General features: G+C 40.9%; 1 protein-coding gene across 2 annotated transcripts in view; it reads right to left on the minus strand.

Annotated features, from left to right (window-relative positions):
• KIAA1549L (KIAA1549 like) overlaps positions 1–14,497 on the minus strand; it is a 254,572-nt gene that overhangs the window by 140,184 nt on the left and 99,891 nt on the right. The gene's annotated exons all lie outside the window — the stretch shown is intronic.

Consider the following 14,497-nt stretch of genomic DNA (forward strand, 5'->3'; position numbering starts at 1 on the left):
GAATAGAGCCTATTACAGAGTAGATAAAGAAGATATGAGATACACACACATCGGAATATTACTCAGCCATAAAAAGAATGAAGTCTTGCCATTTGCTACAGCATGGATGAATCTAGAGGATATTATGCTAAATGAAATAAGTCAGTCAGAGAAAGACAAATGCCATATGATTTCACTCATATGTGGAATTTAAGAAACAAAACAAAGAATAAAAGACACAAACAAAAAAACCAAACTGTTAAATATAGAGAACAAGCTGGTGGTTACCAGAGGGGAGACGGTGGGAGAATGGGTGAAAAGGGTGAAGGTGATTAAGAGTGCATTCATCATGATAAGCACTGAGTAATGTACAGAATCACTGTACATTAGTGTACAGTGTTGTACATTATATATAATGTATATATAATGTATAAACTTGTATAAACTTGTATATAAGCAAGTTTCTACCTATAAACAAGGACCACATTCTTAGGAAATTGCTAAACAGTGAGAGAAAAAATTTGGGTCTCTAGACGGCTTCATAAAGCAAAACCACCTTCTTGTCTTACATCTCCTTTCTTTGGAATAGTTATGAGACAGAAATAAACTAGATTGAAAAAAAGTCTATAATATTTATTAATCATTACAACCACTGCAGCATGGCAAGGTAAATATTTTAACAAAATGCTGGCCAAATTCAAAAGTTTAACTGCATTTATTTAAAAAAATAATGATTCCACTGTACCATAATTATTATCGCTCTCCATGAAATTGTTAAACATCCAACCACTCTGATAAAAATGCCATGATATCTACACTTCTTGTCTGTTTTTAAATCTAAATCTGATCATCTTTTAATAAAGACTTCTCACAATAATATAATCAACTAAACAATCTAGCCACTGGGATTTTGCCTACTCATTTACAGTGTTAAAATCAGAATATTCTGAGATAGGCCTATACCTACAGCAGTACATTATCAAGATTATCCAGGAGAAATGGCTAACTAGCTTGTGGAAAAGACCCGAGGCAAATTTCTTACTCAGAAACTCTCTAGATAAATGATTATTTTCAACCTCCTGATAGCTAACATTATATACATACTAGCACTGTGCCTGGCTGGCTGAGTCTTTCAGATGCATTAATTCATTCAATCCTCACAGTAATGTTAAGATAGATACTCTTAATACCCCATCTTACAGGTGGGAAAACTGAGTTAAGAGAGAGCCGAAAACAGAGTAGCTAAGAGTTACTAATCTAAGCTAGAGGGGAGAAAGACATTTGAACTTGTGCAGTTGACTCCAGAGCTTGTGTCCTTAACATGTGCTCTCTGTGCTGGGAGATTCCACCTACAGGCTCTACAGAACACCCCAACACCAGTGTATATTTGGGACTTGGCTTTTACAGTCATCCATCTTGGGTGTCAAGGCTTTGGGTTTTGTGGCATGAATGATCATACAGCGTGGATTCACCATGAATTTCAATGTTGAGATGGAAGTATGCACAGATGCTCAGTAACACTGCATGACTGATGCCCTGATTAGGAAGAAATCCTCCAAAAGTCTCCCCCAATGTTTTTGAGTTGGAAATTTTGGGTTTTTTTCTGAAAATAATTTAATTTTACTGAGGGCAGCTACTTACAGATATTTGATATGTTATTTCATTACTTCTCCCAACAACACTTTGACTAAGATGTCATTGTCCTCATGTATCAGTTAGACGTCCGTTGCAGAGGAACCAGTATAAGCAGGAAGGGGTTAACCAAAGATAATAAATGGCTTAAGGAATGGCTTAAGCTTCCAGGAACACATTCAAAGAATCAGGATACCACAGAAAAGAAGCCAACACAGCAATGTCTTTGCTCTCCTGGAGTAAGAGAAGTAGCACAGGTGTGGCTTCTGATGCTGGGTATCATGGAAGACCTCTGATTGGCTGACCTTAACTGATATCTGGAACCTACATGTATGAGATCCATGGAAAAGGAATTTTTAACTTTCTAGATTCTGAAGCCTAGGAAAGCACACTTGGAAAGAGGGTACAGAAAATGGGGTTTCCTGTGGTAACTTGTGTACGTGGGACTTGAACTTGGTCCATATGAATCTGGAGCCCATGCTCTTTTCACAGCACCATACTACTCCTACTTGCTCTCCTTCCTGTTTCCTGCCTTGGTGGTTCCCAGAATCTGGCTTAGCATGTGGAGACAGCCATCTCACATTTACTGAGCCAGACTCTCCGGGGTCTAGGCTTATCCACATTTGTAAAAGCTCCACAGTTGACTCAGAACAGTGCTTAACTTCAGCTTATTTCTTACCCACCAGGGGCTCAGAGCTGTCACACCCCCATACTTTAGATGATTTTCATAGGCATCTGAGACACCCTCTCCTCTTTGGCTGTGTCCACATCCTCTCCAGCATCAGCATACTTTTGCTTTCATAGCTGCCTGTCCCAGATCTCAGAGCTCTTATATTTCTGGTGAACATCTCAGAAGCCTAAGTCCAATACCAGTGTCCCTAAACTCTGGTTACTTTAGAGACACACAATCCTCAGATTCTAGAGATAAGCCACTCTATGCCATCCTAGCCAGTCCCTATGACACACACTAGTGAAAGCTCCTTCTGCAGCTTCTTGGTCCAACTGTGACTGCTATACACAGTCAAGTTCCAAAGCCTTCCTCAAAATCCACTGCTTATTTGATGCTGTGTATAGATTTCTCTCCTGTATAAACATGGCACCAGCAGAGCAATTTCTGAAGCAGAGCAGTGAGTCCTCAGAGGTGCTAGGTGGAGAAACAGAACTTCCTGGCAGGGGGAGTCATTTCTACTCGCCTCCAGTTTCTGGGGAGAGTCAGAGCAACATTACTGAGGGCAGCCAGGGATGGCAGAGATGACAAAATTCATTCCAAACACAAATCACACTGTGTCCTAGCTATAAATTCCAGCAGCAGCAGCAGCAGCAGCAGCAGGTGTGTGCTGCAGAGGAATAGCTTCTGCAATTAAAAATGTGACATTTTAATGGATTATGCAGATCAACAGAGGCTCTAAATCATATACCTCCTGCCTTAGATGGGATCAGGAAAACAGGCCAAGCAAGAGGAGACAGCATATAAACACTATGAACATTTTATCATTCCTTATGACCTTTTTATAGTTCACTGTGAAAATGAACATTAACCTTCACTTCCAGAGAGGCCTGTCTCTGCTGCCTAACAAAGGCAGTAGTTCTCCTTTGTAATAACGTGTGAGCTTGCTTCACTTTGTACTTCTTTTCTTTTTTTAATCGACTCTATTCCCTATGTTGTACTTTACATTCCTGTGACTTATTTATTTTATAACTGGAAATGTGTACCTTTTAATCCCCTTCACCTATTTGTACTTCTCAGACATCACAAGTGTTACCTGATGTGGTCCCATTACCACTGGAAATAAAATAAAAACTGTTGTTTTTGGCAATGGAATGAGGGATGAGAAAAAATGGGGAGCAGGTACGAGGCCCACTGGAGGTCAAATGTACAGACAAAAACTAAAGTGGGGCCTAGATATGGCTTTGTTCCTTTCTTTATTCTTTAAATTTTTAATATTCATTCATTTTTGAGAGAGAGAGAGAGAGGAGTGGGGCACGGGCAGAGAGAGATGGAGACACAGAATCCAAAACAGACTCCAGGTTCTGAGCTGTCTGCACAGAGCCTGATGTGGGGCTCCAACTTGTGAACAGCAAGATCACAACCTGAGCCAAAGTCAGACACTCAACTGACTGAGCCACCCAGGCATCTCTGGCTTTGGTATTTTCTATTTGCCAATCTTGCAGGGTAGGTTTTGTTTTCTTCTCAATCTAGGTAGGTTAAGGAAGGAGTCCTTGTCTGTAAAGACTGTGGTGAAGACAGATTTGTCAGCAAATCATTACAAATACTATCCAGTGAGTATCAAAAATGCTAGAAGAGCAATGGAAACCATGTAGTTAGGGACTCCTCAGTGGACAGTCAAGGTCACAGAGGGGATGACATAGCCCACTGGTCCTACTTCAGAAAACAAGCCACCCTCTCAATTATCATTTAAGAGCTGCACTGTCCCAAAGAGATGACGGAAGCAAACAGTGGAAAGGAAGCCATATGCCCCAATTCTGTCATTTTATATATAAAAGAACTAAAGCGAGAGGTTAAATGACTTGTTCAAGATCACACACTGTATTACAGACCAATTTGTGCCCCTCCAAATTCATGGTAAAGCTCTAATCCCCAATGTGACTGTATTTGGAGACAAGGCCCTTATAGAGATAATAAAAGCTAAATGAGATCATAAGTGTGGGGCCCTTGTCCAATTGAACTGTTATCCTTATAAGAAGAGGAAGATAGCAGGGACACATACACAAGAAAGCAGTCCTCAGCAAGTCAAAGAGAGGGGCCTCAGGAGAAATCAAACATGGCAACACCTTGATTTTGGGCTTCTAGCCTCCAGTACTGTGAGAAAATTAATTTCTGTTGGTAAAGCCACCCAGTCTGTGGTATTTTGTTACAGCTGCCCTAATAGACCAACACATAAGGCAGGGAAACCAGTAATCCCAAAGCAAAAACCCTGGCTTTCACTTTCTTCAAACACCACTCTTACCCTTCCTCATTCAAAGGACACATCTCAAAGGGATTTGCAAGATGGTGGTGGGAAATGTCTGGATGCACAATAGAGATACCTTTTTCTCATGCAACTGTGCAATGTGGCTTAATTAACAAATGACTAAATATTTAGCAAGCTAAGTATTAGGTGTAGTAGGGATGGAAGGATAGGTGGGAGGGGAAGGATATGAGCTACATCTGGGTTGTGGTAGGAAAAGCACCTTGCCCAAAGCCTGGAGTAGGCAGAATGGGGACAGTGAACCTGGATAGCCACTTGGGTAATTCTTCAACTCTGGTACTCTGTACACTATACCAGTAGCCACTGGCTTTTAACCTTTCCTCCTTTATCTGCAAGAAGCAAAATATAGCAATTTATTTCTCTTCTCCTTGCCTCTGCTCCCTTTGGAAATTAAGACTCTAATGGCCAGTGGAATGATAAGGATGGGAAAAAGGCAGAGGTCAGTGCCTGGGGCTACTCACTCAGGAAGCCATCATGACTTGACAATAAAGTTTTAGTAGCATACTGTGTTGTATAATGTGAACTGCCATGCTCAACACCCAATCCAGTCTGTTTCTAGCATATAAAGGCTGGAAAACCAAAACTTATACTTTCCAGATGCCTTTGCAGCTGGGGTTTTGAGTGTGAATTAGGATCCATCAAGTAGATGAACTGCACAAGATTTTGATCTGGAGTGAAGTCATGTTCAGAGAAAGGGAGGGTGCAGCACATCTGTTTTGGGGCCATGGGCCTTGACTACAGCAGCATGATTCCCAACCATCGGCTATGGCAGAAGCTTCATGACTAGGCAGAAGCCTAGTTCTTCAAGACAGTTTTGGAAGCAATTTCTTAATTCCCAGAAACTCATTAATAGTTGAATATACTTACTCTGTTCAAGTTATTTCATACATATCATATGATTCAATCATCAAAAACATCTTGTAAAGCAGGTATGAATATCTTCATTTCACAGGTAATGACAGGTCACACAGCTGGGAAGCGACTGCTGTGAGTTGGAATGAGACCTGAAAACTGTCCACACACACAACTCATTGTCTATACCAATTTGTGACTAGTTAGCTGACTTCACTGGTGGGGCTTTACTACTCCACTACCTTCATCAACATGACTTTACTCTTCCAGGAAACTCTTGGCCAGAAAGATGAAAGTTGTAAATTACCTCCCCCAAACCTATTTAAAACGGCCGGATTTTTCAGCATATAGCATCAAATGACTTGATATTCCAAGACTCTTTGAAACTCTTGCCTTGCTGTGTCTCTGAAACTATTATATCTTAATCCTCACCCAATCCTAATCCAGAACGCTCAAAGCCTCAAAAATACCCCAACGGTACTTTCCACACTCTTGAGATGTTAAGACTCCATAAAGGCAATGTTTTCCTGACTAAAGTAAGGAATAAACTCAACTTTGCCTTAGCTATAGGTAATATGGTGGTACTTTGAGGAGCCAGGATTCAACAAGATCCAAATCTCCTTGTGTTCTTTCCCCTGTGCCTTGCTGTTTTCCACTTAAGGTACGGCCATACCAGCAATTAGGTAGGTGTTTTCTCTGGAAATCTACCTGCTCAGGAGTTCATCACAGAAAACTGAACAGGGCTGGACCTCATTCCTTCCTAGGGCGCCCAGCCTTTGGGAGCCTCGTCCTAGGCATCATGCCCTTAGTGCTCCATCTGCCCTGCATGGGGGCCCTGGTTTAAGGGGAAGGTGGGGCTCCTGCAACAAACTGCACGTTGGCATCAGTAGATCTAAGAATGCAGAACTCCAATATTAAGTGAAGTCCAATTTCTGAAACCATCCAAATATTTTTATGTTCTTTCAGTGAGCCAAAATCAGGGGATTTTCATAGTTCGACTATAGCAGAAATGTTGATGAAGCAATCCATCGACTTCACAAAGTATCAGATGGTTTTCTAACACCAGCACCTTGTAGCCCCATCATGTGTTTTGAATCAAATCTCAGTGAACTGAGGCTGCATCTCAAGGAGAGTAATACCAGGAAAGAATGCTCATAATGCTGCATCTAGCATTTACTTTCTAGCTCACAAAGGATTTTTACATGCAGCACTTTCATTGGACATCACATCACCCCATCTGTTCTTCATTTTGCAAAAAGAGAACACCCTCCACCCCGCACTTTAAATGGCCAGCTAATAAATGGCAGAGACAGGACCCATCCCAGTTTCCTAACTTCAGAGATAGAGCTCTTTCCAGAACACATCCACCACTGGGCAGAGGAGCAGGATGATTAAACACTATTAGGGTCAGACTGCTTGGGTTCAAATTCTCCTGCTACCACTTTTAAGATGACAGCCATGGGTAAATTTCTTAACTCTCTCTGCCTCAATTTCTTCATCTATAAATGGGGACAATAACCAACCTCTCAGGGTTGTTGTTGACAAATTAATATGTCATACGCCATACATAATTTACCCTGAATAATGCTTTACACATGGTAGGTGCTCAGTAGATATAAGCAATTATTATGAAGATTAGAACCTCTCACTTTGCCTCTGAAATATTTGGTAGTCTTGGAATCATATTCTCCGATGCCAAAATTCTGTCTATAAAAAACAAACCCAGAATTGTGGCTACTGGTGAGAAGGATCCAGGAGAAGTCTCCTTTTCACTAATTGTTACAAATATTGCTACATTAACCTCCTAGAGAGCACAGATGGTGAAAGAAACTGTCCTCATTGTTTTGCTCAGACCTGAAATAACAGGAAGACCAGCAGACATTATAGATGAAGGCTCAACTTGATGACAGTGAGAACTACAGATAATCAGAGGGTATGGTGGGGGTTTAGCTGGGGTGGGAAGTAGCCTGGGTTTATACTTCTCTAGAAGTTTATCATTGATTTAGGACACAATGTAAATCAGGCGTGGGAGTATCATGTGGCACGGACAGGAGAGAAAGGTATTGGCGGTAGAATATTGAGCTGGTTGGCAAGGAGAGATGAGAGAGAGTTCACAGTTGTAGTTTTCAACCTTCACTGACTAAAAGCACAAATAACAAGTGTTTGCTGCAGATTCTCCTGACACCTGAGTAATGAACTTGAGTGAAGAGAACATTTATAAGTTAAGATTCACTTCTGAGAGCTTTGTGCATGGGGTGTTTTATTCTTGTAATTGAGGTACTTATGAGAGAAGGACAGAGACCTGTGAGGATGGGTGACAGAGAGAAGGAGCTCTGACTTCAGAGACCTGTACCCTGGTGTTAGAACCTTGACTCTACCATTTGTGAGCTGTATTGGAGCAACTTACTTAACCTCTTTGTGCCTTTGCTTCGAAAATCCATAATCATTCTTATTTGGTGGGCTTGCAATGAAAATTAAATGAAATAACACATGCAAAGCAATTCACTCTATTCTCTGTCCACAGTAGACAGGCAAAAAAATGATGATGGTGATGATGCAAGATAGCATAGAACTTCTTAAATCAGAAAGGAAAAAATGCGATTAAGGAGATTTCAAATTACATTTTTTTTTAAATACAATTTATTGTTAAATTGGCTTACATACCAACACCCAGTGCTCATCCCAACAAATGCCCTCCTCANGTAATTGAGGTACTTATGAGAGAAGGACAGAGACCTGTGAGGATGGGTGACAGAGAGAAGGAGCTCTGACTTCAGAGACCTGTACCCTGGTGTTAGAACCTTGACTCTACCATTTGTGAGCTGTATTGGAGCAACTTACTTAACCTCTTTGTGCCTTTGCTTCGAAAATCCATAATCATTCTTATTTGGTGGGCTTGCAATGAAAATTAAATGAAATAACACATGCAAAGCAATTCACTCTATTCTCTGTCCACAGTAGACAGGCAAAAAAATGATGATGGTGATGATGCAAGATAGCATAGAACTTCTTAAATCAGAAAGGAAAAAATGCGATTAAGGAGATTTCAAATTACATTTCTTTTTTTAAATACAATTTATTGTTACATTGGCTTACATACCAACACCCAGTGCTCATCCCAACAAATGCCCTCCTCAAGGTCCATCACCCATTTTCTCCTCTCCCCCAAATGCCCCCGTCCATCCTCAGTTTGTTCTCTGTATTTAAGAGTCTCTTATGGTTTGCCTCCCTCCCTTTATGTCTGTAACTATTTTTTCCCCTTCCCCCATGGACTTCTGTTAAGTTTCTCAAGATCCACATATGGATCCATATATGGAAAATATATGATATCTGTCCTTCTCTGACTGACTTATTTCACGTACCATAACACCCTCCAGTCCCATCCACATTGCTACAAATGCCATGATTTAATTCTTTCTCATTGCCAAGTAGTATTCTATTGTATATATAAACCACATCTTCTTTATCCATTCATCAGTTGATGGACATTTAGGCTCTTTCCATAATTTAGCTGTTGTTGAAAGCACTGCTATAAACATTGGGGTACATGTGCCCCTATGCATCAGCACTCCTGTATCCCTTGGGTAAATTCCTAGTAGTGCTATTGCTGGGTCATAAGGTTGTTCTATTTTTAATTTTTTGAGGAGCCTCCACACTGTTTTCTGGAGTGGCTGCACCAGTTTGCATTCCCACCAACAGTGCAAGAGGGTTCCCATTTCTCCACATCCTCACCAGCATCTGTAGTTTCCTGATTTGTTCATTTTAGCCATTCTGACCAGTGTGATTAAATTACCTTTCTTTAGGCAGTTTTGAAGGTAGAACTTTTATGAATGTTGTTTGAGCAGAATAACGAAAGTACCCACTCTACTTTTGACCATCCCTGCTGCAAGCCAAGATTCAGTGAGAACAAGTGAATGCTTGGACAGTTATATTCATACAATTGAGAGTGAGAAAAGTTCAGACGAAACACTGAAACCACTATTTAAAATCAACCAGTTTAAGCTGTGCTATATTTGGAACTGTCAAAACACTTTTTGATGACTGGGAGAAGTTGTCCCAGGGAAAGGAGCTCTCAGGAATAATGTTATAAACACATCCAGGCATACTTCATTTTATATATGGGAATATTACTGAAGGTGTAGGTTGTCAATATAATTTTGACAAATAGAGTCATGTGACAAATGTACTAACTCACTTATTTAAAAAAAAAACAACCATGGAGCGCCTGGGTGGCTCAGTCGGTTGAGTGTCTGACTTCGGCTCAGGTCATAATCTTGTGGTTTGTGAGTTCGAGCCCCACATCAGGCTCACTGTTGTCAGCACAGAGCCCGCTTCAGACCTTCTGATCTCCCTCCCTCTCTCCCTCTTCCCTGCTCACGTTCTCTCTCTCAAAAATAAATAAACCTTTAAAAAAAGAGAAAAGAACCTTAAGGTATATTCCTTTGTAAAAAGCAAGCAGGGAAAAAAGTAGGAAAAAAAGGAAAGAAAGGAGTGAAACCACTTTGTAAAATTATTTGACAGTGCCTACCAAAGCTGAGCATACACTCATATCCAATGACCCAGAAATTCCACTCCTAGAAATATACCCAATAAAAATACATACAGGGCGGGGCACCTGGGTGGCTCAGTCGGTTAAGTGCCTGACTCCGGCTCAGGTCATGATCTCACAGTTCATGAGTTCGAGCCCCATGTCAGGCTCTGTGCTGACAGCCAGCCTGTTTTGGATTCTGTGTCTCCCTCTCTCTCTGACCCCCCCGCTCACATTCTGTCTCTCTCTCTTTCAAAACTAAATAAACATTTAAAAAAAATACATACAGGGCCCTCTGGGTGGCTCAGTCAGTTAAGAGACCGACTTCAGCTCAGGTCATGATCTTGTGGTCTGTGAGTTCAAGCCCCTCATCGGGCTCTGTGCTGACAGCACTAAGCCTGGAGCCTGCTTCAGATTCTGTGCTCCATCTCTCTCTGCCCCTTCCTCACTCACATTCTGTTAAAACGTTAATGGATAGGAGTTGCTTCTTATTGATGAGCAAAGAAAGTGGTGTCTTGAGATGGAATCTACCCTGGGGAAGATGCTGTGAAGATTGTTGAAATGACAACAGAGGATTTAGAATATTACATAAACTTAATTGGTAAAATAGCGGCAGAATTTGAGAGGACTAATCCCAATTTTGAAAGAAGTCTCACCATGGGTAAACTGCTATCAAACACCACTGTATACTACAGAGAAATAATTTGTAAGAGGAAGAGTCAGTTGATGCAGTAAAATTCATTGCTGTCTTATTTTAAGAAATGGCCACAACCATTCCAACTTCCAGCAACCAGCACCCTGATCAGTCAGAAGCCATAACACTGAAGCAAGACCTCCACTAGCAAAAAGATTACAACTCACTGAAAGCTCAGATGATGATCAGCCATTTTTAGCAATAGAGAATTTCTTAATTGAGGTATGAACATTGTTTAGACAATAATGCTATTTCACACTTAACAGACCACAGTATAGTGTAGACATAAATTAACTTTTACATGCCCTGGGAAATCAAAACATTCTGTGATACTGGCTTTACTGTGTGGTGGTCTGTAACAGGACATCCAGTATCTCTGAGGAAAGTCTGTACATATATAATAGAAATGCCTACCTATGCTCACCAAAAGACATGTACTAGAATGATAATATGAAGGAAAATTAATAGCAGATAAAAAGGGAACCACCCAAATGGCCACTAACAGCAGGATGGATTAATAACTGTGAGGGGCGTCTGGGTGGCTAAGTCAGTTAAGCGTCCAACTTTGGCTCAGGTCATGATCTCACGGTTCGTGGGTTGGAGCCCTGTGTTGGGCTCTGTGCTGACAGCCAGCTCAGAGCCTGGACCTGCTTTGGATTCTGTGTCTCCCTCTCTCTCTGACCCCCCCCCACCCCCGCTCACACCGCCTCTCTCTCTCTCAGAAATAAATAAAAACATTAAAAATTTAAAAAATAACTGATCTATTCACGCAGTGTAATATTATACAGAATGAAGATGAACAAATCACAATTACACATACCAACACAGATGAATCTCATAAACATAATGTTAAGCAATCAAAGCCAGACACAAAAGATGTACTCTAAAATTCCATTTATATAAATTTCAAAAACATTTAAAACTTATCTATGGTAAGGTGAGATAGTGATAACAAAGAGACATAAGTGGGTATTCAGGTGGGCTGGTTTCTTGATTTAGGTGCTGGTTACATAGATGTGTTTATGTGCAAAAATTCAGCAAGCTGTGTATCTATGGTTTGTACATTTCTCTATTGTGTATGTTATACTTCATGCAAAGTTAGCATTGAAAGAGGAGAGATCAACTAGAACTTGCTAGGCACTGTGCCAGGAACTTCCTCTGCATAATCTCATTTGACCTTGACAGACAATTGTGTGAGGTTCAGTGTTATCTCTATTTTAAGACATAAGATGACCAAGGTTGTAAGATTATTATTTTCTCAAGGTCACAGAGTTCACAAGTGGTAGATCTGAGGCTTGGACCTAGGTCTCAGGAACCTTATGTTCTTTCAGTGAAACCACATTATACTCCAAGAAACATGTTTTGGTAATAGATAATTATTTCTTTGATAGTTTGTTAGGTTTCTTCAACATTTAAAGTGGGAGATACCGGGGCGCCTGGGTGGCTTAGTCGGTTAAGCGTCTGACTTTCGCTTAGGTCATGATCTCGCGGTTCGTGGGTTCGAGCCCCGCGTCGGGCTCTGTGCTGACTGCCAGCTCAGAGCCTGGAGCCTGTTTCAGTCTGTGACTCCCTCTCTCTCTGACCCTCCCCTGCTCACGCTGTCTCTCTCGCTCTCCTAGATATAAATAAAAAAAATAAAATAAAATATAAAATAAAATAAAGTGGGAGATACCAATTTTCCCATTAGACACAATTTTTGTTTGGTATTGCAAATAAAATACTAAAATGGTATGACAAATAGCACCCAATGAAATAAACTCCATGCTCAACTTGAGAAACTGAAAAGGAATACAAAGCAAGTGTGCCTGTGAACAGATTAGGAAGAATCAGGTCCATATATCACCAAGTTTCCTTCAAACAAAGGGGAAGCGGATGATCTAGAGAGATGTTCAAAGCGTTCAATGCAAAACTTTCCATACAGCAAACTGACACTCAGTCTTTCCCTGTCTCTAAAGTTCCTCTCAGAGATGGAAGGTGGTCACATAAAACCCCTGATTAAAACTGACTTCTCATGAGTGATGGGATGTAGCTCTATCCAGAAGCCAGTGCAGCAGACTCTCATTAGGAATCAGGTCTCAGCAACAGAATCACTGGTGTAAGAAGAAGAAAAAATGAAGATTGATTCATGAAGACCAGAAAGTTAAGCTCTGCAAAAGCAAGCTGCAAAGTTCTGCAAGAGCATCTCTGAAAGCCCTCCCTCTCCTGAGGTTCTGAACACCTTGTCTTCTGTTTGAGAACCTTGCTTCTCTGAAACTAGATCACTTTCTTACACCATACACAAAAATAAACTCAAAATGGATAAAGGACCTGAATGTGAGACAGAAAACTATCAAAACCCTAGAGGAGAAAGCAGGAAACAACCTCCTTGACCACAACCATAGCAATTTCTTACTTGACACATCCTCAAAGTAAAGGGAATCAAGAGCAAAAATGAACTATTGGGATCTCATCAATAGTTAAAAAGCTTCTGCACGGCAAAGGAAACAATCAAGAAAACTAATAGGCAACCAACAGAATGGGAAAAGATAGTTGCAAATGACATATCAGACAAAGGGTTAATATCCAAAATCTATAAGGAACTCACCAAACTCCACACCCAAAAAACAAATAATCCAGTGAAGAAATGGCAGAAGACATGAACAGACACTTCTCCAAAGAGGACATCCAGATGGCCAACAGACACATGAAACGATGCTCAGCGTCCCTCCTCATCAGGGAAATACAAATCAAAACCACACTGAGATACCACCTCATGCCGGTCAGAGTGGCTAAAATGAACAAATCAGGAGACTCTAGATGCTGGCGAGGATGTGGAGAAACGGGCACCCTCCTACACTGTTGGTGGGAATGTAAACTGGTGCAGCCTCTCTGGAAAACAGTGTGGAGGTTCCTCAAAAAATTAACCATAGAACTCCCCTATGACCCAGCAATAGCACTGTTAAGAATTTACCCAAGGGATATAGGAGTGCTGATGCATAGGGGCACATGTACCCCAATGTTCATAGCAGCACTTTCAACAATAGCCAAATCATGGAAAGAGCCTAAATGTTCATCAACGGACAAATGGATCAAGAAGATGTGGTATATCTATATAATGGAATACTACATGGCAATGAGAAAGAATGAAATCATGGCATTTGTAGCAACGTGGATGGAACTTGAGGGTGTTATGCTGAGCGAAATAAGTTAGGCAGAGAAAGATGGATACCATATGTTTTCACTTACAAGGGGGACAGTAGACACTTAACAGAGGACCATGGAGGAGGAGAAGGGGAGGAGGAGAGGGAGGGAGGCACACCATGAGACTCTTGAATACTGAGAACAAACTGAGGGCTGATGGGGGTAAGGTAGAGAGGAAGGGGGGTGATGGGCATGGAAAAGGACACTTGTTGGGATGAGCACTGGGTGTTATATGAAAAGCACTTGACAATAAACTATGAAAGAAAAAAAAGAAGGAATCTTGAAAAAAAGAGAGAAGGTTGCTTCTCTTATCCTTTCTTCCCATATAATCTTCCTCTTTCCCTTACCACCAGCTTCTGAAGATCTCTGCACTGGGGTGGGTCCTGAAACCAGACTATCTGGATTCATATCTCAGCTCTACCACAGACTTATCACATGACCTTGGGCAAGTACTTAACTATCCTGTGCCTCAGTCACCTCATCCATAAAATGGGGATAATAATAGTATCCACCTCATAGAATTGTTGGAATTACTAAAAGAGTTAATACAGGTAAGATATTCAGAATACCTATAATATAGCACTAAGTAGCTGTTAGTATTATCACTTACATACAATGTTCTCCACACATATAATTCCCAAG

Source organism: Crocuta crocuta, unplaced genomic scaffold (genome assembly GCF_008692635.1).
Source record: "Crocuta crocuta isolate KB4526 unplaced genomic scaffold, BGI_CrCroc_1.0 scaffold382, whole genome shotgun sequence".
Classification (NCBI taxonomy): Eukaryota; Metazoa; Chordata; class Mammalia; order Carnivora; family Hyaenidae; genus Crocuta; species Crocuta crocuta.